General features: G+C 37.9%; 1 protein-coding gene across 8 annotated transcripts in view; it reads right to left on the bottom strand.

Moving 5' to 3' along the window:
* SCN3A (sodium voltage-gated channel alpha subunit 3) overlaps nucleotides 1-17,620 on the bottom strand; it is a 121,331-nt gene extending 103,711 nt beyond the window's left edge. For 3 of the 8 annotated variants that reach the window (XM_070803969.1, XM_070803993.1, XM_070803972.1), the window contains exon 1: nucleotides 17,362-17,618. The gene's annotated coding sequence lies outside the window, so the exon portion shown is untranslated. Of the gene's footprint in view, nucleotides 1-17,361 lie in introns of all 8 variants that reach the window. The other 5 variants (XM_070803976.1, XM_070804005.1, XM_070803983.1 and 2 more) reach the window with 5 other exon arrangements.
* Nucleotides 17,621-23,988: the final 6,368 nt, after the last annotated feature.

The raw sequence follows: 23,988 nt of genomic DNA, 5'->3' as shown, positions 1-23,988 counted from the left end.
AAGACGCTTACTCCTTGGAAGGAAAGTTATGACCAACCTAGATAGCATATTTAAAAGCAGAGACATTACTTTGCCAACAAAGTCCGTCTAGTCAAGGCTATGTTTTTTTCTGTGGTCATGTATGGATGTGAGAGTTGGACTGTGGAGAAGGCTGAGCGCCGAAGAATTGATGCTTTTGAACTGTGGTGTTGGAGAAGACTCTTGAGAGTCCCTTGGACTGCAAGGAGATCCAACCAGTCCATTCTGAAGGAGATCAGCCCTGGGATTTCTTTGGAAGGAATGATGCTAAAGCTGAAACTCCAGTACTTTGGCCACCTCATGCGAAGTGTTGATTCATTGGAAAAGACTCTGATGCTGGAAGGGATTGGGGGCAGGAGGAGAAGGGGACGACAGAGGATGAGATGGCTGAATGGCATCACTGACTCGATGGATGTGAGTCTGGGTGAACTCCGGGAGTTGGTGATGGACAGGGAGGCCTGGTGTGCTGTGATTCATGGGGTCGCAAAGAGTCGGACATGACTGAGCAACTGAACTAAACTGAACGATTTTGGAGGCTTCCTGGTAACTCACGCAACAGTAAAGAATCTGCCTGGCAAGCAGGAGACCTGAGTTCAATCCCTCACTCTAGAAGATCCCCTGGAGAAGGAAATATCAACCACTCCAGTATTCTTGCCTGGAGAATTCCTTGGACAGAGGAGCTTGGTGGCTACAGTCCATGGGGTGCCAAAGAGTTGGACGTGACTGACTTTCATTTTTATTTCACTTAGCTATTTTTAGCCATTTATGCAGCTTTCTTTCCTTTCAATCCATTTTATCCTCATTTATGTTGACATAATGTACCTGCTTCAGAATTTTCCAGATCAAAACCATTTCTGGCAGGCATTCGACTGTAAAACTCTGGGGACTCAGTTAGCTCTTTGTGCAGGGGCTGAAGTAAATCCAAAGCCACACACTAAGGAGTTCACAGCTATTGTCATCAGGTCCCTGGCAGTGTTTCCCCATGGGGAGGGGACCTCCTTCCATCTGGATGGGATTGCTGGTTGGCTTTTGGCGTCTGTAATAGCCCTATCCTACCAGCTGCTCCTTTGGTTTTAGGACTTGAAACTGTTATCAGGTAAATAACTTCAAATGGTCAAATCACCAAGATGTTATGAAGTAATATACTGAGAATTTTGTCTAGGAAGGAAAACCACACATCTACTTCTCTGGGTACTTCAGATTCTCCTGGAGTAAATTTGACCATTAGAAGACTAAATGAAGGTCTCAGTTAATTTAAAATCTGAGATTTCTTTCTTTGAGTTGTATTAAATTCATCTCTGCCTTACTCTAAAAATGTTGAGGCTGAGACTCAGAAGCTTAAATGTACATTCTAAAACAGTGACTTCATTAATGTGCAATGTTGAACAGGTTTAATCATCTACATTTTCTCCATTTTCATCGTCTTCAACTGCCTGTTGCTCATGTATTTTGAAAAAATAATGTACCATTTTACTTTATTTTTTATGAAGAGATAAAATATAATAAAAACAAAAAGTTGTTGCTGTTCAGTTGCCAAGTTGTGTCTGACTCTTTTGTGACCATATGGACTGCAGCCCACCAGGCTCCTCTGTCCATGGGATTCCCAGGCTAGAATACTGGAATGGGTTGCCATTTCCTTTTCCATAAATAAAAGTTAAATTTCTCTAAATACATGATTTAAAAGATGTATTGGAACTTGGAAGTCCAGTATTCTAAAACTGAAAAGACTCCTTCTGGCATCTAGTTTCACCATTAGAGTGTCAGTGGTCCTCAAAATTTAGCATCAGAATCACCTGTAGGGCTTTTAGTAAATCACAGCTTGCCAGGTTCTACCCAAGAGTTGCTTGTAGATACAGGTGAAGCCCCAAATGTTGTGTTTCTAATAAGCACACAGAGGATGCTGATGATGTTAGCCCAGGAATCCCATTTTGACAATGACTGGCTGATAGAATCCAGAAATTTTTTTGTTTGTTTGTTCTGTTTTTTGTTGTTGAACTTAGAAGCATGTGTGCCAGTCATACTGTTCTCATTTTTATGATTTCTCAAAGATAATAGCCATAGCTTCTTCAGTCTCATTGTTTATTTGTTTAATGTCCTGTGGTGTAATTCTTCTGAACCTGGAAGCTTAAAATGATTTATGGCAGTATTTCACAGAAGCCTGCAATAGCTTTGTAAGCGTCTCCCTGATTCCAGCCTGACTCCCATGGAGCCTATTTTCACCCAGCAGTCAGAGTGATTTGGGGAAAAGAGAAAACAAATCGAGTTATTTCTCTGTGCAGGAGCCTACAGGAGCTACCCAGAGAAAAGGCCAAACTCTGTATTATTGCCTCTAAGACCTTATGAATGGCTTTCCAGTTACCTTGCTGAACTCATCCTGAACTCATTGCTCTCCTTTTTTCTCACTCCTCTCTAGTCACACTGGCTACTGGCTGTCCTTTGCACCTGCCAAACGCAGATATACTGCTCAGTCTCCTAGGAGTGTTCTTTCCTCTGGATAACCTAACTTTCTCATCTGCAAGTCTTGGTCAAAACTTTACCTTTTCAAAGAGACCTTCTGTGCTTCCCCTCCATCTCCTTACCCCACTTTATTGTTTCCAAAGCACTTATCACCTTATTATGTACTATATAATTAACTGATTTATAATGTCTGTTATTCACTTTCTATTTTTCCTGGGTAGAACATAAGACTTAAAGGGGCTGGAATATTCCTTTCTTGGTCCCTTTTGTTCACCAGTGAATCCCAAGTACTTAGAACAGTGCATGGCACATAGTGGGTGCTCAACAGATATTTTTTGAATAAATGAATTACTTAATGTTAGTTTCTTATAAAGATTTAAACTTTTTACTTAGATTTGCTATTTCAAATTCAGCCTACAACTACTCTTTAGAAAGTCTTGTATTCTATTTAGGTAGCATATTTTATAACAGCAAAGTCTAGAAAAAAACTGAAATATCCACTCATATAAGATTGGTTAGGTAAATAAAGTAACGTAGTTTTGTGTCATATAGCCTTGAAGATGGTAAAACACAGAAAAGCAACAAAAGCCAAATACTCTATAGGCACAATATTTGCTAATTATGTAGTTGTATTTCTTCTAGATCACATACATACATTCAAAACCTGTTTACCTCAAAGATTATTGACTAAGTATGCTGAGTTTGGGCTTCCCTGGTGGCTCAGGGGTGAAGAATCTGCTGCCAATGCAGGAGACCTGGGTCCAATCCATCCCTGGGTCAGGAAGATTCCCTGGAGAAGGAAATGGCAACACTCCAGTATTCTTGCCTGGGAAATCCCATGGAAAGAGAAGCCTGGGCTACAGTCTATGGGGTCTCAAAGAGTCGGACACAACTCAGCGACTAAACAACAACATGCTGAGTTTATCAGACCCTCTTTAATACAAAGCAAAGTGAGGAATGAATATTTTACTCAAAGAATTCCACACCTCAAAATATCTTAGAGAAGGAATAGTAATGATAATAGAGGACACTGACTTGCTCTGTGCCAGGCACTGATTAGCTCATTTTTATCTTGACAGTAACTCTATGAGATAAAGGTGATTATTGTCCTCATTTTGCAGATAAGGAAACAATAGGATTCAGAGAGGATAAGTAAGACGTCCAAAGTCACATGGCTAGTAATCATGCCACCAAATCCAGTGTCTTTTTTTCCTTCAGTTCAGTTCAGTTCAGTTGCTCAGTCGTGTCCGACTCTTTGCGACCCCATGAATCGCAGCACTCCAGGCCTCCCTGTCCATCACCAGCTCCCGGAGTTCACCCAAACCCACGTCCATTGATGGTGATGCCATTCAGCCATCTCATCCTCTGTCATCCCCTTCTCCTCCTGCCCCCAATCCCTTCCAGCATCAGAGTCTTTTCCAATGAATCAACACTTCGCATGAGGTGGCCAAAGTACTGGAGTTTCAGCTTTAGCATCATTCCTTCCAAAGAAATCCCAGGGCTGATCTCCTTCAGAATGGACTGGTTGGATCTCCTTGCAGTCCATGGGACTCTCAAGAGTCTTCTCCAACACCACAGTTCAAAAGCATCAATTCCTCGGTGCTCAGCATTCTTCACAGTCCAACTCTCACATCCATACATGACCACAGAAAAAAACATAGCCTTGACTAGACGGACCTTTGTTGGCAAAGTCTCTGCTTTTGAATATGCTATCTAGGTTGGTCATAACTTTCCTTCCAAGGAGTAAGCATCTTTTAATTTCATGGCTGCAATCACCATCTGCAGTGGTTTTGGAGCCCCCAAAAATAAAGTCTGACACTGTTTCCACTGTTTCCCATCTATTTCCCATGAAGTGATGGGACCAGATGCCATGATCTTCGTTTTATGAATGTTGAGCTTTAAGCCAACTTTTTCAGTCTCCACTTTCACTTTCATCAAGAGGCTTTTGAGTTCCTCTTCACTTTCTGCCATAAGGGTGGTGTCATCTGCATATCTGAGGTGATTGATATTTCTCCCTGCAATCTTGATTCCAGCTTGTGCTTCTTCCAGTCCAGCGTTTCTCATGATGTACTCTGCATATAAGTTAAATAAGCAGGGTGACAATATACAGCCTTGACACGCTCCTTTTCCTATTTGGAACCAGTCTGTTGTTCCATGTCCAGTTCTAACTGTTGCTTCCTGACCTGCATATAGGTTTCTCAAGAAAAAGTAAAAATCAGACGCTCTCCCTAAAAAATAATTTACTGATTTGTTTCTCCAGCTTCATCTTACATGCTCTCCTACATGTGTGCTCCTCCCTAGTCAAATGTATGTTTGCCATTCCCCGAAAGTCCCATCTCTGGCCTCTGACTTTCAGAAACCTTCCCTCTGCCTGAATTCTCACTCACCACCAATTACTGCCTGTTAAAATCCTACCTATACGCCAAGGCTCATCATACCTAAATTCTGAGTCAGAAGTTGTTTTGCCTTCCTCTGAACTCCAACAACTTGCACAGATTGTCTTTAAAATTCATATAATAATTATAATACTCTGGCTTCTGCTTTTATTAAGGATGTGCCTTATTTCTTCTACATTTTAAATTTCTTGAAGATAAAGATTTTATTGCTTATCTACCACAGTCAGCAGGATATTATTAGATATCTTCTGAATATTATTACCTAAAACAAATTCTGCTAGTGCCCTATCCAGTGTGTTAGCTCTGGTCACATGTAGGAATTGAACACTTAAATTATAGCTAGTGCCAAATCTGAAATGCTAATATTTTTGGATATTGGCTTAAATTAAAAAAAAAAAACAGCATTAGTAACCATTAGTAACCTTAATTTCACTTGTTTCTTTTGTCTTTTTTTAATGTTATCATCTAGAAATTTTCAAAGTACATATGTTCATCTCATATCTGTAGTGATGAGTGCTGGTTCAGTGTATACCTTTCTCCTATTCCTTTTCCATCCACCAAATGATCAAACCTACTAACAAATGAATTAAGAAAGCAGGCAATCCCCTGTTCTGAGATGCTCTAAAAGGGAGAGGCACACTCTCTATCATTTTCTGTTTTACTTGGTTAGATGGTTGTTTTCGTCTTTAATTCCTAGGATTTTGGACCAAGAAACAAAAGTGAGCATTGTGTGTTTGTGCGTGTGTGTGTGTGTGTGTGTAAGAGACAGAGAAACATGGAAGGTAACATTTAAACACATTTAAACATCTAAATCAGAATATATCCAGAATTATAGAAAGCTTTCTATTTTGAAGTAAACTGGCATCAAGGAAAATAGAAAGCAAATAAAGTTCTCAGCCCAGTAAACAGCCCTTGATCCATTTCTATCGTAATGTCAGTTTTGCTTCAGCCATAATAGAGAGCCCTGCAAGTTGCCCCCAGCCACGTCTCTCCTCCTGCTTGCTGGTGCCTTGTGCTTTAGGCAGTTTCTTTCCAGGCAACCACAGACTGTTTACTGACTGTAATCAAAATGACAGCACACTGTTTTCACAACCCAGCGTTGAGTCGATTGCCTTTTTCACTTGGCAACCTAAGGGAGCTTGAGGTATAACTTGCATCACTTCAAGATGGTGGTGCTTACTTCATATGTAACCTGCATCCTCTGAGGCTTAAACTACAGAGGAATTGAGAGTTATCTAGCATGCAGCAGGGAGGCTGTGAAATCAGCCTTCAGATTAGTGCTAGTGGTAAACTCCACTGGAGCACACTTATTTAGGTGTGGCTGCAGTTCTGCTGTGGTTCTTCCCCAGCCAGAACCCAGCCGCCTGAGCAGCTTCTCTTTTAAGCATCCCCACCCCACCCCTGGTGGGCTGCCGTCTATGGGGTTGCACAGAGTCGGACATGACTGAAGCGACTTAGCAGCAGCAGCAGCACCCCACCCCCACCCCACCCCAGCTAGATGGTTATAATGTTGTGGAGTCTGACCACCTTGAAGATGGAGAGGAGAGGCAGAGGAGAGTGTAATACAATAGAAACATGCCCTGCCCCTAAGAGAGACAGAAGAAAACAGATAGGGGAATGCCTGTGACTCAAGTAATCTGTAAGTTCTAGGCTTGTCTTTGACGTCACTTGCTGTGACATGTTGAATGCTCAGTGTTTTTGGTATTGAGTGTCCACATCTGTTATGGAGAAGGAAGCGGGGATGTGACTAGTTGATATGCAGCGCCTCTTTTATCTCTACAGCACTGAAACTCTGTGCTTGGTGTATTCCAACATTTATCCCTTCTGAGAGACAGTGATCTGAAGGTGCAGCAGTTGCCTTATACTCTGAACTCAAAGGGTCATTGAATATTGGACTAATGATGTAACTGGGGTTGGCTGTGTTATACCTTTTAGAGTCTGTCTTCATATTCAGAATACTTTATGGGCTATGTGCTTGTTCAAATTTGAGCTATGTTTTTTTGATGAATCAATATTATGAATACCTTGAGAAGAGTATAGCTGGAGGGTTGGTTGCTGAAGAGAATTGTCCCTCACATCTTTTCTATTTAGATACTCAATTCTGTACACATAATTTCTTCCTAAATTGGTGATATCAAAAATCTTCTATACAAATAACAATTAAAAAAAAAACTAACAAAACCTCGAGTCTAGGTTTCAATGAAATATGATCAGTCATTGAAGAAAATGTGAAAACAGAGAGTCTATGTTTTTCCTTCAGCCACTTAGCACATCATTTGTACCAAAATAGAGCAAAGACCTCCGTGTGCTGCCTGAGTTAGGTGTAGATGTTACCACTTATTTGGGATTCCCTGTTGGTCAGTGGTAAAGAATCACTCTGTAAAGCAGGAGACATTCAATACCTACATTGGAAAGATCCCCTGGAGGAGGGCATGGCAACCTACTCCAGTACTCTTGCCTGGAGAATCCCAGGGACTGAGGAGCCTGGCAGGCTTCAGTTCATAAATTTGCAAAGAGTCGGACATGATCGAAGTGACTGAGCAGGCACCCACATTACCACTTAATTGCAGCAGGATCACACAGTGGAGGGTCTCTGCATGTAAACACAGCAGGGATACTGTTCAGAGCTCAATTCTTTGGGGGCTAAAGGAAGCCAGAATGCCACAGGCAATAGAAAATTACATTTGATGCAAAATTTTCCTTAGAGATTGCAGCAACCAATATGCTAATTAGAGTCAAGACAGGCATAGCCTGCCTGGCCCTTCCCAGGATGCAGGATCTAGCAAGACTCTGGCTAGTGAGGGCAGCAATCATAAGGAGAAACAAAAGCGTTGAACAGAGGAGATGCTAGGAAGGATAGAGCTGGAATTTGTGGCATTTCTACAGTGTTCTTGAACTGAGAACTTCTTCAAGTATGGAACTTGAACTAACTACTCAAGGACATGGATAATTTAGGGTTCTGATAAAATTGCCTGTGCAAAGTTGGGCATTGAATTCATTTATTCTTCAAATGTCTTTCTCCTTTTAAAAAAATAATAGACTTTATTTTTTTAGGGCAGTTCTAGGTTACCAGAAACTTGAATAGACAGTTCACAGACACAGAAAACACACTTATGTTTACCAAAAGGGAAAGAGGGAGGGGAGGGATAAATTTAGGAGTTTGCAGATACAAACTACTATATATAAAAGAAACAACAAAGGCCTACTGTATAGCATAGGGAACTATATTCAGTATCTTATAATAATCTATAATGAAAAAGAAAAAATGCATATACATATATGTGAATTACTTTGCTAAACACCAGAAACCAACACAACATTGTATGTCAACTATACTTCAATTTTTAAAAAATCCAAGAAAACATAAAATATCTATCAAATGTTGAAAAAAAAAAGTCAAAGAGTTTCCAAATCAAGTGTGCCTCTTTATGTCTTAGATATTTAGTTTTCAAATGTTTTATTCAGGAAGAAATTGAGAATAAATAGAAAGTATTTTGTTATGCATAAAGTTTCCCAAATTTAGCTTTCCTGAGGGATCTGGGTTATTGGAGAAAGTGAGTATTATTTTATGGTTACATCTGTATCACAGAGTGTTGTTTCAAACGTAATACAGTTATAGTACATTTAATGGATATTTAAAAGAAATGTGTCTTAACGATGACTCAGGATAATTTTGAGACACAGAGTAAACAAGTTTAACAAATGTATTAGAGAGCTTACTACTGCAGTTTCCAGGGCGTATTTTAACTCGTGCTAATTTGCATAGAGATCTGCATCATGATTTGGATGTGCTTTGCCACTTTTCATTTACTCCTGAGCATTACCCTTCCCCTTTTCAAAATATACTTAATGCTTTTGAATAACAAATTGGAATTCTTTTCCCCAAAGAATCCACTTATTTCTCACAGTTGTCACTGTGTTGGTAGAGGAAATGGTCATATCAACCATAAATTTTTTGCTCTCTACACTGACTAATTTAAGGTGTCTTTACCTTTCATTAAAAAACATTTCTTTTTGGTTCAGTTCAGTTCAGTCACTCAGTCGTGTCCGATTCTTTGCGACCCCATGAATCGCAGCACGCCAGGCCTCCCTGTCCATCACCAACTCCTGGAGTTCACCCAGACTCACATCCATCGAGTCAGTGTTGCCATCCAGCTATCTCATCCTCTGTCGTTCCATTCTCCTCCTGCCCTCAATCCCTCCCAGCATCAGAGTCTTTTCCAATGAGTCAACTCCTCACACGAGGTGGCCAAAGTATTGGAGTTTCAGCTTTAGCATCATTCCTTCCAAAGAAATCCCAGGGCTGATCTCCTTCAGGATGGACTGGTTCATTCTTATTAATATTTTACTGGTTTGTTATTTATATTTTTATTGTAGACCACCTAAGTACTTTGAATATAAAGGTAGGATGTCATTTTTTAAAAAAAAAATCAGTGATCTAATCCCAGTTTGAGAATCCAAGCACCGTTTCATCGACGTCTACCATAAACTGAGCCCAGATATAATATAGTGTTGCTTCTGTTCACCATGCAACCACTAGCCTCCTGTTTCAAAATACATGTATTCTCATCCTGAGATTTAACAGCTCTTTCATATTGGATGATAATTTTCGTGACCTGGTTGAAAAAGTGGTAGAAATCATGAAGAAAGCATAGTTAAGTAGAAATATTAAAGGATGTTTCTCCAGAGGAAAGACTTTAGGATATAATCTGCTCTGAAGGATGGAGAGGATTGCTTTTATAGAGGCTACCACAGACTCTCCCTAGTTGTGGAAAGGATTGTGGGAAATCAACATGGAAAAGCAACTGCGATGTTAACCCAGAAAATGTTGAAAAGGCTGACTCACCTTCATAATGGAATTCGTTTTAGGAAAATCAATTCATTATTAATTCCACTTAACTATTAGTTTTTTTAACTATTTTTAACTATTTTTCCTCAGAAATGCCACTTTCTGACAATACATTTTTAAGTGACCTTTGGCTTTAAATAATTTGTTGGTTTACAGATCTGCTTTACCTCGAAATGTGCCACAATTGAAGTTTCAATAACTTGAAATCAATGTTTTGTTTCCAATTGAATGAACTGGCTATTTGAAAAATTATCTTTCAATGACCACTCTTATTTGATTTTAAGACTTAATTTTCAAAGGAACAATTTACAAGGTACAGAATAAGAAGAGGGCAAATCTCTGGTTGTACAAATTGAACTTCATGGATGCTTATGTCCAAGTGTGCACAATTGTTTGTATTGTTAGTTTGAAAAATATATCACAACCAGCAGCTGAGTCAACTTTCTAATAGAGGTAAGGGTAGGAAATTACCAATTTGAAATATAAAACTGCTTAAACATATAGAGTAAATACCAGTGTTTTTAACCGAAGGGGAAATGGACACGAATGTACTTTTTGTTACTTTAAGTATTTGCATAGTCTTTTAACTTAACACGTGCCCACTTCTTAGAATTTTGAAATTATTCTAAAAGCCATTTCTCAGTTGTCTTTCACTTCTCTAGCCAAACTTTCACTAGCTTTTCTTGTTTTTCTCCATCTTTCTTTAGTCAATTGCTTTTCAAACCTGACTGCATATTTGAACTATGCTTGCAGAGCTTTTAAACACTGATGCCCAGGCTCAGCCCAGTGCATTGAATTGAATTGGCCTAAGGTGGAGCAAGCTTTACTCTTTTTTTTTTTTTTTCAGCTTTGCTCTTTTTGAAGCTTCCCAGATGATTCCAGTGTGTAGCCAGAGCTGTGCCCCACTCTCTGAATAAGCTCATCATGTTTTATCTGTTTCCATTTTCTCTCAGATGTTTGCATCTCTATTTCCTTTAAACTGTTTTTTTCCCCCTCCTTTTATTATTATTGGTGAGGTTTAAAAAATCTGACTTTTTTTTTTTCAGTTTTCATTTTGCTTTTTATTTCTGATTTTCCATGTACTGGTGAAGAAGTTCTCATTCCAGACATATGTATTTGATTTTTATTCTCTATACCACCAAGTTTTACATCAATGAAAAAGAATGCAATATATTTGTGTATTATACTTTTGCCTGTTCTTTCAATGCTAATATAATAATGTACTTTAATTTTTGGAACTGATATATTAAGATTGATAGTAGAGCCCAATAAAATTGTTGAAAACTAATATGAAGAATGGGTTTACTTGAGTTGTCATCATTAATGGCTATGATTAAAGATACTTTAATAAGATATTTTGGAACTTTGAGACCATATTAACTCAAGGACATGTAAATATTCTATTAATGATATCTTTTATCTTTTCTCAGCTAAGGGACATGTTTTTCCTACAAATTTCAATAATTTCAGAATAGTGTAGAAGTGAGAATATTACATACTTCATCAACTAGCATAGCCGTAACAAGATATCCATAGCAAGAGAAGTATTAATAGCAATAAAAAAAAGGGGAGTAAAAGGGATCTAAGTAGATAAAATTCAGTGAAGTAATTAGCAGCAGTAAAAACAGAATTTTGGGAGGGAATATGTAGAACATCCTAGGATTTGAAATGAAAGAGAAAAATGGTGGACAGTTAGTTAAGCCTGGAGGAGCAGATAGGAACTATGAGTGCCTGTGTGGCACTTCCTGCAAATACAGTCAAGCCATTTCTTCTCCATGAAGTTTATTTACCCTTATTGGTAAAAATACTGGTTAGATTGGCAAAAGGAAAAAATACCTGGCCAAAAATCCCTTGGCCATATCCTGCCTGTAGGTATGCTTTGTGGAATCTATCCAATATTGTAAATAATTTGAAATAGATGATAACATTTAACAAGAGGGAAGTTTCTCAAAAAAGAAATCTAGATTTTAAGCTTCTTTGGAAAAATTGTTAAATTCAATAGTCTCCTGGCCCTTAGGAGCAGTCCCTCTTTAGAAAGCACGTGGGCTGTGGAGTTTTTTAGTCCCAACCTGACTTGCTTTACTCATTTCTCTCACCTGCATCATGCATGTAGGAATTTGGGCTTGTTTCTTGGAGAATTCATTCTTAAGTGTATGCCATCCATGGTGTAAGTTCCATGAAAAGAAATTGCTCGGAATACTTTGTCTATGGCCCTACCATGCTGAATGTACTCAGTCTCATCAGAATACTTTGCAAAAGCAATTTACATAAAGAAAAATAAATGTTACAAGCAAAAACAGCAAGGACACAGAGAAGCTAACAAACAGGTGATTGGTTCTCAAATAGAGGCGTGAGCCCATTAAATGTGTCCTATTAATAAGCTCTGCATGAATATTTGGGGTTTGGTTCAGAAGTGCAATGTCACTTAATAACAGGAGCTGGGATTTAGTGAATTATTCCAGTTCAAGCTCTTGGAAAAAGAAAAGGACAAAATGTTCTGTATGACCGAAGTAAGAATAGAGTATCTTCTGAATATTAGGAGATTAAAATTCCCAAAAGTGAGCTTCTTGGCAGAAAATGGCCAAGGTTATTTAAGGAGTGACTTCCCATCTTTGAAATCACCCATTGAATAAAACAATATTAAACTACTGTTTAAAAATTTAAAGACCATCATTTCTTTCTCTTTCCTCCAGCTCAGAGCTTAATCACATGCAGGGCTCCCTATATGCAGTCTGCAAAAGCATGAAAACCTAATTCAACTATTACAGAAATAACTCCAAACTTTTAAAAGGTTTCTCTGAACTAAAACAACCCCTGAGAATTCCCTAATACAGCTACCACCTAGCATATGTTTATATGCACTGTATTTGTGTTTAATAGGTAGATTTAATTTGTAAGCATGCTTATAAGTTACTTTGCAGTTACTCTCTATTCATTTATCTTGAGCAGAAATTTCTTTAAAGTTCTCTCTATAAAGTCCTTTTTTACTTCAAAGCCTGGACAAAAGAGGTGGAGTATTATAAGAATCACTCAATAAATAGGAGGCATATTAAAACTTCTGTTATGCAGTTGAGTAGGTATTCATATAAAATTTAAAGAATTCTTCTATTGTGGCTAATTAGATGTCTGAGCATAGATTCAGATTTCAGATATCTACAGAGTTGGTGCCCATCAGACAGGTCAGCAAGCACATCTTTGCTTAGCAAGAGAGCAAGATTTTCTTTATTAACTTACTTTCAGGTAAAATTAACAGAAAATTAACACTATTCTGCTCTTAACTCTACACATAAACCCATTAAAATGTATGCAAAGAATGTGTTAACTTCACCCCAGTGTGAAAAATATTATCAAGTAAAGCTGAACTAAAGTGGTAGTTTTCTAATCAAAGATAAATATATGAACTTGCAACCCAAGAGGCAATAAAATTGGCTTTTATCCTTCCCAGATTTTATAACTACCTCAAAGAACAACCTACCTCAAGAACTTGTAGTTTGGATACCAGGTTCTACATAGGATTGCCATTAAAGGTGTTTATGGTGTAAAATTCAAGTGGAAGTACAGATAATTTAGGATTAAAGTTAATAAAAATTTCAAATAGATCCCTAGGACGAAAGTATACTGTTAATATCCTAAATTATATTTCAGGAGTTACGTGTGTGTGTTATCATATCTGACTCTGTGACCCCACGGATTGTAACTCACCAGGCTTCTCTGTCCGTGGGATTCTCCAGGCAAGAATACTGGAGTGTATTGCATTCCCTTCTCCAGAGGATCTTCCTCACCCAGGGATCGAACCCTAGTCTCCTGCATTGCAGGCAGATTCTTTACCATTTGAGCTATAGGGAAGTCCTTATTTCAGGAGCAGGTGGATAAATTAATCCTCAAGTTTTAGAAAACTGGTAAAACAATCATCAATATTAAGGTAGAATGAATAATATATTTTAGATGACAAGGTAAACATTATTCCCAACCTTCAGTGAGTTCACAGTGTTCCTATACATGAATGATGATGAGAAAGAAAGCAATCTGAACAGCCGCTCATGCAAAGACATTTCACCATCTAGTCACATTTCATTCCTCAGTGGAAAAAAAGTGTTTTTTTAATATGCTTCCACTTATGGGTGCTTTCATTTAACCCCTAAAAATAAGGAATCAGAAGAGCTGGGAATGAGCTGGAGTCAGGAAGATGGACTAAAGCAGGGCACTGTCTAACTGAGAAACTTTCCCCTCGTGTCTTGAAGACTCTCAAACTCAAGGCCATCTCAGATCTGTCTAATCATAAGCCCATTAAGTCGTCTTGGCTGCCATGAAAATGAAACTGACATCACAGTTATTTGAGTCAGTTTAAAGAGGCCTAGGGTGGTTGAAGGGAAGGATTGGGAGGCCTGGGGTGCTGAAAAGACCTCCCAGCTCTAGCTCCCTAAGATCCCAGTAGCACACAGCTGTCAAGAGCATGAAGCTGGGTTTGTAGAAAAAATCCTTTGTAGAGAAGCAGAGATTTTGCTGTATGTCAACAGTTTCATCCGGCACAGTTTGACTTTCCACCCTTTATTGCACCATCAATTCTATTTAAACAGTAGATAGTTTGAGTTGATCACACAGCCTACACATGCAGTCATTTCTGGGATTTAGGTTCTTTAACTTGATGGTCATAGTGAAATTAATTCTTGGTGAAACCTAATTTTTTTTCTGACTTCACAGAGGCCTTCTGTCTAATAGTTGTATTGATTAAAGCACAAGCGAAATAAAGCCTTTTGCCCCTATTTTGTTAAAAAGAAAAAGGCCTTAGAAGTGGGGTCCATGATAATGTATCATTGGCAAAAGAGTGGTCTTCTAGAAGGTATGAGAGTTCTATGAGCAATTCAGGAAATGGCTAGGATGTTAACACTAATTGATATTATTATAGAGAACACATTTTGTTGTGTTTCAGCAAGGGCATGCTTCCAGGATAAGAACTATTCCCTTTTCAACTACGGAATTTCTTGGCAGTTTCACTGTATTCTTCCTGTTGTTGTAGAAGATGCACTACCATCACCAGCATTAAAAAATAATACCTGTTCCTTTTGGCAAGCGTTGGTGAACAGGGGAGGAGGGATGGGTTGGCACTTAATTGTGCCCCAGGATATGTAATAAACACTGGACAGACAGTATTTATTTACACAATGCTGCAATGTCAGCATCATCATTCCTGTTTATACAGGTGATATGATACAGGCTCATAAGATTAAAATCTTTGTTAGTTAATAGTGGACCTAGGATTCATTTGGGACTTCCCAGGTTGCTCAGTGGAAGGAATCCACCTGCCAATACAAGAGACGCAAGAGACACAAATTCGATCCCTGGGTCAGGAAGATCCCTGAAGTAGGAAATGGCAACCCACTCCAGTATTCTTGCCTGAAAAATTCCATGGACAGAGGAGCCTGGTGGGCTGCAGTCCATGGGATTGCAGAGAGTTGGACACGATGGAAGCAGCTAAGCACACACAATCACGTATATGAATCAAGCGCATACACACACACACACACACACACACACATATAAGATTCATTCCACTCGCCATTGCTCTTAACCGCTTCTCCATGTTGCTTTCTGGTTGTTCCCACCACAGAAGGAACTGGCTAAGGACCTTTAAACATCTCTATTTCTCTATCCTCATGTTTAGCACAAGATTAATGGTAATATAAAACTCAGTGAAAATCAGATATATATCAGATTACAGTTAAGCTGAGAAATCAATTGGTGAAAATCCAGATAAATTAGGAACAATGAATGAAAAGTGTCCTTATATATCCTTGATTCCCATTTCCATATTTTACAAGTGTCCCTTCTGAGGCAACAAAACTCATTAGTAGCAGAATTTGAATCAGAAATCAAGACTTCCAGCTCAGTGCCCAACCTATTTTTCTCTACCACACCAGTACATTACAGTATTATTTTTGACCTAACAAATGAAGTCACTACTAGTTCTTTTTAAGAATAAGATACCAAATGTATTTGATACATCATTTAATCGAAACATGTTTGATTTCTAACAATTTTCAAAGAGCACATTTGGTGAATAACTCTGTATGCATTTGCTCTTCACATGGTTACTACAAATATAGAAAGAATTAAGAGATTCTTGCAACTATACTGATAAAAATATTACTAATAGGAACAAAATAGAAGCATCCATTCATAAATATAAAACAGTTCAGAAAGACCAGCTCTGGTGTTTACACAGAACAAAGTTAAATTCAGTCACCTGTAGTGAAGCTTGGAGTGTACAAAATGCTCAAGCCAATTAGCATCCTTTTCTGGGAACCCTTTTCAAAGAAACAGTTTTCTTTATAGCCAATGGTAGGAGCTCAAAAATATACAAGACCCAGGGATTTTCTCTGAGGCAACCACTATTTTGTAATTTTTTAGAGGAAGTATTATTGCTAGCCAAGGTAAAATCTTGGATGAGAAATCAGTATTTTTCCATATCATTAGAGATTATAGTTGTTTTTAAAGCAGAGGCCGCAAGTTCTATTTTTAGGCTGGTTTGACCAGTACTGACTAGAAACCCGTGTTGAAATCAGAGGTCTTTATTCCACACAGGGCACTCACTGCTTGGACTGATTGTGATGAAATGTTCTCATGCATAATCTTCTAAGCATATACACTTTTATCTTTGTCTCCATGTGTTACATTATACCACCTGTTGTATTTTTTAAAAACCTCTATGATTTTTAAAACTCTTCATTAAATGAATACTTATAGATTTTCTGCCAATAATTTTCTGTTCTATGTGATTGCTAATTGAATGCAATCTTTATGATTATTCTATAAAATATTTTAAAGAAACTGCAGAAAATATAGATTATAAAATAAATAATTGCTTTTTGTCCAAGTAGCCCTCCTTGATAAGTAGGAATAATAATGATAATAATAACCAGTTATTAAAATATACACAGAAAAAATACAGAAATATATAAAGCTTATAACTCATCAAGAGAGTACAATACCCTTTAAATCAATAAAGTGGTAAATAATGTAAAATGAATATGTTAAAATAAAAAATAACACATAATGGAGTATTTAGGGATAGTTTTAATACTAGAAGGTTAAATCTCATTTTAATGGGTTAGTATTGGTGAGAATAGATTATTTTACAGACCAATGGTAATGTTTTTCAAACAGCTATACACCTCTATATTGTTATCATTCCCTATACGCATGGCCTCCCAAAGCTGTTACAAAAAGACTAAAGCACGAGAATGATAGTCCCAATGTCACTATACATTTATGTTCAAAAAACACTAGGCACACTGGACATTTAAATAGAGAAAGTATAGCCACAAAATCAATTAGGTTAGCTTTGTGTAATAAAAATATTTTCTCTTGACTACAGTGAATCCTAGGCATCTACATGTTTCACAAATACAAGCTCAGTAATGCCTAGTCTGTACCATAAGTCACCATTTCTAGACAGAGGCTCTTCCTTTGAGATAAAGGAATAGTAAGCAGTTTACACATCAAACGATGCCTTTGGCCCTTGTAATTGACATTAAAACAACATTAGGTTAAAAATAGCAGCATGAAGATGATTTAAAATAAGAGAAATGATCTGGTTGTTAAATTCTATGTTTCAGAAAATTGAACGTTTTGCCAGCTTACCTGATGAAACAGAGCCTTATGGATCACAGCATAACAAAGCCCGCATCCAAGATGGTTAGAGTATAAAGAGCCTTCCCCTGCAGTTGTTCAAATTTTTGGCCACAGAGGTTTACATATTAACTACAATGCTTCCCCCCCAACCCCCCCTTTGCTTTCTCTCTGAACAAGAAAACAAAGAAACCTTTCCAGAATCCTCTCTGCTTATGCCTCCGCTTCCTGTTCTGAGATTCACTCTATGGTACCCAACATATATCAGAAAACAGCTTTGAGGGGAAAAAAAAAAAAAGAAAAAAAAAAAAAAGCTGACAGCACTCGACATGGTACCGCCATCTACTGGCAGACACACAAAATTGAACAAAAGGATAAACATCCCCATTATTCTTTATCATACCTATGCCCTACACATGAATATGTAAAAAATATTCTTTTGCATACTAAATTGTTGGAGTATGCACAGTTTTCTGATATTATATATTTTTCTAAATTTTATGTTTACAATGTTGATTCAACCATAAATGAATACAATTAAAAACCCTCCAAATTTCTGTTTAAAAATCAGATTTATGGACTACATGTACAGTTTTGCAAAATCTCTCTTGTGGCCTGCTCTAGTCTTCTGAAAACTTTGTCTTCCCACTGGATTAATTCTTTCTGAGTGAATAATCTGTCTCCTTAAAGAACAAGGTAATAGTCATTCACTGGCAGTCATTTTGTGTTGCTTTTTTGTAAAACATTTGTAAGTAGTAATATCTGGGAAAGTATTTTTAACTTCAGTGAGGCTTATGTAATTTAGATCTATGGATTATGTGTTCTATGTATATGACAGGAGGAACAGGTAAAATTCATCTTACATATGATAATATAATCAAAGGTTATATATTATTATATCTATGTCTTTAAAATATTAAGAAAACATGGCTTATAAGGATATTGAAGCACACAATACATAAGCAAAATGACTTTATCAGTTTATTAAGAGATTTCTTAACTAATCAAAGTGCATTTCATTTGACTTTTCAGTTTAATTTAGAGAAAGCAACTATAATTTTATTAGTTTTTCATTAATTAAATATATTCATATTAGGGAACACCTTAATATACATCAGGCTCTATGGTAGCTTTGAAAAGACAAAGATGAAAACACAGTGCTTGTCATCAAGGAACTTATGTATAATGAAGAGAGGAATATAACGGATGCCATTTTTTTTTTTTTTTTACTATGTGCTCAAGGAGTACTTAGTTTTTTAATTCTAGCCCCCATTTGCCTAATGGCAGAAAAATAAATCCTGTCAGTTTGAGGTGGACTGAGTCACTTGGGAATTTTTCTAGTGATTTCAGGTTTACAATCTTCTCACGGGGACTGATCTCAGTCCGGAATATATTTAAGGAAAGCAGAATATGATCCCCAGCCTCCCACTTCTCTTCATGGCCATTTAGTGGGCTGTGCGTGCTGCAGTCCATGGGGTCGCAAAGAGTTGGACACAACTGAGCAACTGGATTGAGAGTCTTGAATGATTCTGGAACATCATCAACCCTTCACTCAGACATCTGCCAATGTGCCTATGTTCCTGGTGGGCCCCAGAAGCTCCATCGATTCAGTTTTGCATGGCAGCATGCCCTCTTCATGACCATTAGTTACCTCAGGTTTTGTCAGCTCTTTCTCTTGGGTAACTTTTGCTTCTGTACTTAGGGGAGGAGGGAAGAAAAGCAAGTAGCAACTTTCCAGGGTCACTTTGGGCTATAATTAGCTGACGTAAGTCCCACGTCCCAGGCACCCCACACGGCCATCTCTTGCCTCCTGTTTCCATCCCATGGAGCATAATATGCTCTGTGGGCTTCAGAAAAATGAGGCGCAGTCCCTGCTATATTAGAAAATTTCAGCTTCTTATCTTTCTGCTTTTTAGCTACTCCTGGGGAAGGCAAACTATGTAGGAGGTCCTTAACAGACACCCCAGTTGGTTTGAGTCTTGCTTCCTCACAGACTTCCTTTCCAGCCCCCAAAGACTATAGCTTGAATCTCTTCCTTCTGTGCCAGTAGTAAACTGGATCCAAAAGTTTTCCTCGGAAATCGTCTGTCTTATACATAATGTGATAATTTGCTGCTACAGCAAAGGATCGCACTGGTTAGCTCAGACCCACAGACATTTATTATCTCACAGTTCTGGAGGTTTGAATTCCTAAGTCAAGGTGTCAGTGGAATCATGCATCTTCTGAAAACTAGCATCCTCCCTGTGTCTTTCAGCTTTTGGTAGCCCAGATATTCCTTGGTGTGTGACACTAATTCTACTCCTTGTCTCCGTCTTTCCGTAGTGTTCTCCTGCATCTCTTTGTATCGTCTTCCCTCTGTGCTGTCTCCACGTCCAAATTTCTCCTTTTTATAATGTCACAAGTCATTTTGCATTAGGGTCGACTGTAATGATTTCATTTTAATTTGCTTATCTCTGTAAAGACCTTGGGCTTCCTGCTGGCTCGGATAGTAAAGAATCCACCTGCAATGCAGGGGACCCGAGTTTGATCCCTGGCTTGGAAAGATCCCCTGGAGAAGGAAATGGCAACCTACTCGAGTATTTTTGCCTGGAGAATCCCATGAATGGAGGAGCCTGGTGGGCTACAGTCGCAAAGAATCAGACACAAATGAATGACCATCACTTTACTTTTTTTCAGAAAGACCTTATTTCCAAGTAAGGGCATATTTTGAGCCCCTTGAGATTAGGATTTCAAATCTTTTTTTTTTTTTTCTTTCTTTTTCTGAGGATATGTGGGTGCAGTTCAACTCATACACTTAGATTAACACCTTTTAAATTTAAAATACAAGAATCTGATGATTCTTTTTTATGTTTCCCATAACAGTTCCCCATAGGGAATGATAGTTTAGATATCTGGCCAGAATGTTAGGGAGTGGCTGGGGGAAGAGCCTCGGGTAATAGTGAAGAAATTAAATAATAACAATAACAAAACCCCAAATTTATTTAGTACTTTGTGCCAGATGTTGTTCTATGCATTTTGCATATATTCATTTAACGCATTCCTAGAAGGTATTATTACATACATTCTACAGATGAAACAGTGAAATGTGGAAGAAAGTAAAAGCATATCAGTTAGCACTTTGCATATCTTACCATACAGGCAATTGTAATCTAGTGAGATAACTGTTATGATACAAATATGTACCAAGTGCTGGAGGAGCAGAAAGGAAATGAACTTCTGCTAATTTAGACCGCTGCTACTCACACATTCAGGGAAAATTCAAAACAATTTACCATTTTGTCGTATACATTTTCTGTCATGAGATATTTCTCTTTTTGAGGAACTTTTATTTTTTTCTCTTGTCACAGACAAATTTATCCCCTCACTGCATGCTAAGTCGCTTCAGTCATGTCCGACTCTTTGCGACCCTGTGGACTGTAGCCTGCCAGGCTTCTTTGTCCGTGGGATTCTCCAGGCCAGAATACTGGAGTGGTTGCCATGCCCTCCTCCAAGGGCTCTTCCCAACCCAGGGGTTGAACCCACATCTGTTATGTCTCCTGCATTGGCAGGCAGGCTCTTTACCACTAGTGCCAACTGGTAATGTTTATTAACTGCCAGTCCCTAGCATGCCATACTAATTTTTCCACTAATAATGTTACTTAGAAGTATGTTCATTCTGATGTCTACTTTTGGGTATTCATTTGCTCAGGAGAGTTCCTGGTAGTGTTTTCTGGAGAACTGATTTTTATTTTAGATGATTCTAAGCTGTGTGTGTGTGTGTGTGTGTGTGCATGTACACACATTAAAGTATAAACCTTATTCTTAGGACATTGAGGGGGAATTATCATGGGATAAAATTTGGGGGAAGAAAAAGAAAAGCAATGAAGTTCTATAACAAATCAACAGACAGAATTATAATTATAGCAAGAATTATATAATTCTTACTGAATATAAATTATATTGGATGAATATAAATTATACCAGATTTTACAGACAGAATTCATACATCATCATGAAATTATTTGCCTTATCTGATTCACATAGTCGTTGCTGTCGGGAGCCACATTAGGCATTACTGACAAAATGGAGGCACGGCCCCAACCCCCTCTCCTCATCTTGCAGGCACGGCCCCAGGATGAAGGAGTTAGGCCTTGTGATTCTGACTTGTTCTTTCCTTTCTTCCGTTGAGTTGGCTGGAAAGAATGTTAAGGTGCTTGAGAGAAGCATGAGAAGCTTTGTGCCTACAAAGCCTTCTGCAGTTGTGCCCAGAAAATAATCTATAAACTAACCATTGACATTTGTTCAAGGATCTTTACAAAGAATGTCCCAGGATGAGCATGTAGGCCGCAGCTTGAGGCCATGGGAAGGATTGTTTTCTGAGACCTGTTTGTGAGGGAAATATTTATGGCAAAAGAAGTTTGCTGAGTTTAGGGTTTAGGAATAATTAAGAAAACAGAGACATTACTTTGCCAACAAAGGTCCGTCTAGTCAAGGCTATGGTTTTTCCAGTGGTCATGTATGGATGTGAGAGTTGGACTGTAAAGAAAGCTGAGTGCTGAAGAATTGATGCTTTTGAACTGTGGTGCTGGAGAAGACTCTTGAGAGTCCCTTGGACTGCAAAGAGATCCAAACAGTCCATTCTAAAGTAGATCAGTCTTGGGTGTTCTTTGGAAGGAATGATGCTAAAGCTGAAACTCCAGTACTTTGGCCACTTCATGTGAAGAGTTGACTCACTGGAAAAGACTCTGATGCTGGGAGGGATTGGGGGCAGGAGGAGAAGGGGACGACAGAGGATGAGATGGCTGGATGGCATCACTGACTCGATGGACATGAGTTTGAGTGAACTCCAGGAGTTGGTGATGGACAGGGAGGCCTGGCGTGCTGCGATTCATGGGGTCGTAAAGAGTCGGAAAGGACTGAACAACTGAACTGAACTGAAGAATAGCTAGAAGCCTTAAGATGCTATGGGCAAACAGGATTTAGAAAGATAAGAAATAAACTGAGGAATGTAGCGTGAGTTACAATGTAATCACAAGTTAAGTATAGGACGTATAAGAGAAAGTAGATAATAGATAGTAAAGCCGATTCAGGAACTCTGTTTGAAGGACAACAATGATTTCTGGAGACAATAAATCTGGGTGGGGGAAACTGAAAATGTCAAACCTCTGACCTAATGCTTTTGTCAAAGTATAAAAGAGAACCTGAAGCTTGAAATAAACATATAGTTCCGTACTATGAGTCAGAGGCTACATTATCGTCTGCCAACACCGCTCACCCCTTCAGGCTGATTCCCTGTCTGCTGGAGCTGGACTCCGGCACATTGCTAATTTTTTAATTGCTCCACTAGGTCTGTCAATGAGTAACAATTATTTTCCAGACATACAAACCTGATTTAGCATTTTTCTTTTAAATTTTCCTAGATATCTCCCTTTTGTTGCCTTCCTCCTCTACCTTACAATTTGGAATGGTGGTTCCCTGGGCCTGGACCAAGCAAAAACCTTGTAAATCTGAAAAACTCAGGACACTACATGAAGCTAAGATAAATATATAAAAATATATTTAATATCCTAGATGCATCTATGAAGTGAGAGTAGGATACCTTGGGGGAATAATATAATAAAAAGTGCTCATAAATTATATAATAGATAAAACAAGGGGAAATCATTAGACAGTTTGAAAGAAAATAAAGACATATTTTAGAAAGTTGAACACAACACAAAGATATAAAAATGTACTGGGGGAAAAAAAGCACCAATCCCTAAAGTAAAATAGCAAATACATACAGCACAAGACAAATTTCAAGGGTTTGACAGCTGTCATTTTTAGAGGAGGAAAGAAATGAAGAGTAAATGTATGGAAATTTCAGGATTTGCTGTGTATATTTCTTTTCTGTCTGAAACATATACAATTATATATGTGTGCATTACCAGTGCAATTAAAAATATATTTAAAATACTAAAAATACACTAAATATGTACCTTCATATTTATTTTTCCCTTTTAGTTGGGTTTAGAATAGATCCCTTTTGCTGTTCAAAGAGATCCTGGAATATGTCGTCTTTGAGAAGAAGACATCCTCATTCATGATGATGCTCAACTTCCATGCTTCTCTCTTTAGTCACCTTAATAGTATAGTTACCTACCACTCCGCTTGCATTTATTTTTATTAATTGCTATTTTATGAAAACTTAGACTAATTTACATTATATTTTCTGTCCTTTTATATTTCTGTAGTCCATTTTAGATCAGAATCTCATGGTGGTAAATATTGACACAAGCACACTTTGCCCAGTGCTTAATATACAAGGTGTAAATTACAGCATGAAATAACTTCTTCGTTCTGAAAGAAAACAATGAAATATTTTTACATTTATTACATCTTTTTTTCTTTATAACACCTCTAGAAGTTGAGAAGTGTAGATATTTTTCACATTTGTTAGCTGAGAAAATTGGTACAGAAAAGCAAAAATTACATGGTGGTAAAGTCGATCTGAAAAACAGGATAATTGTCAGTTTCAAGTCTATTCAGTAGACAATATGATTTTATCTCATGGGCTCAAATATTCCAGATGTAACAACTGTCAAAATATTACTTAAGTGTGCTTCAGTTCAGTAATATTAAAATATTTTTATCGTTATTATAAAAGAATAATGCAGTAAG

The sequence above is a fragment of the Bos indicus genome, chromosome 2, assembly GCF_029378745.1.
Source record: "Bos indicus isolate NIAB-ARS_2022 breed Sahiwal x Tharparkar chromosome 2, NIAB-ARS_B.indTharparkar_mat_pri_1.0, whole genome shotgun sequence".
In the NCBI taxonomy this organism is placed as follows: Eukaryota; Metazoa; Chordata; class Mammalia; order Artiodactyla; family Bovidae; genus Bos; species Bos indicus.
Note: the sequence above shows the minus strand (reverse complement) of the source record. Positions and strands in the feature narration are given on the sequence as shown.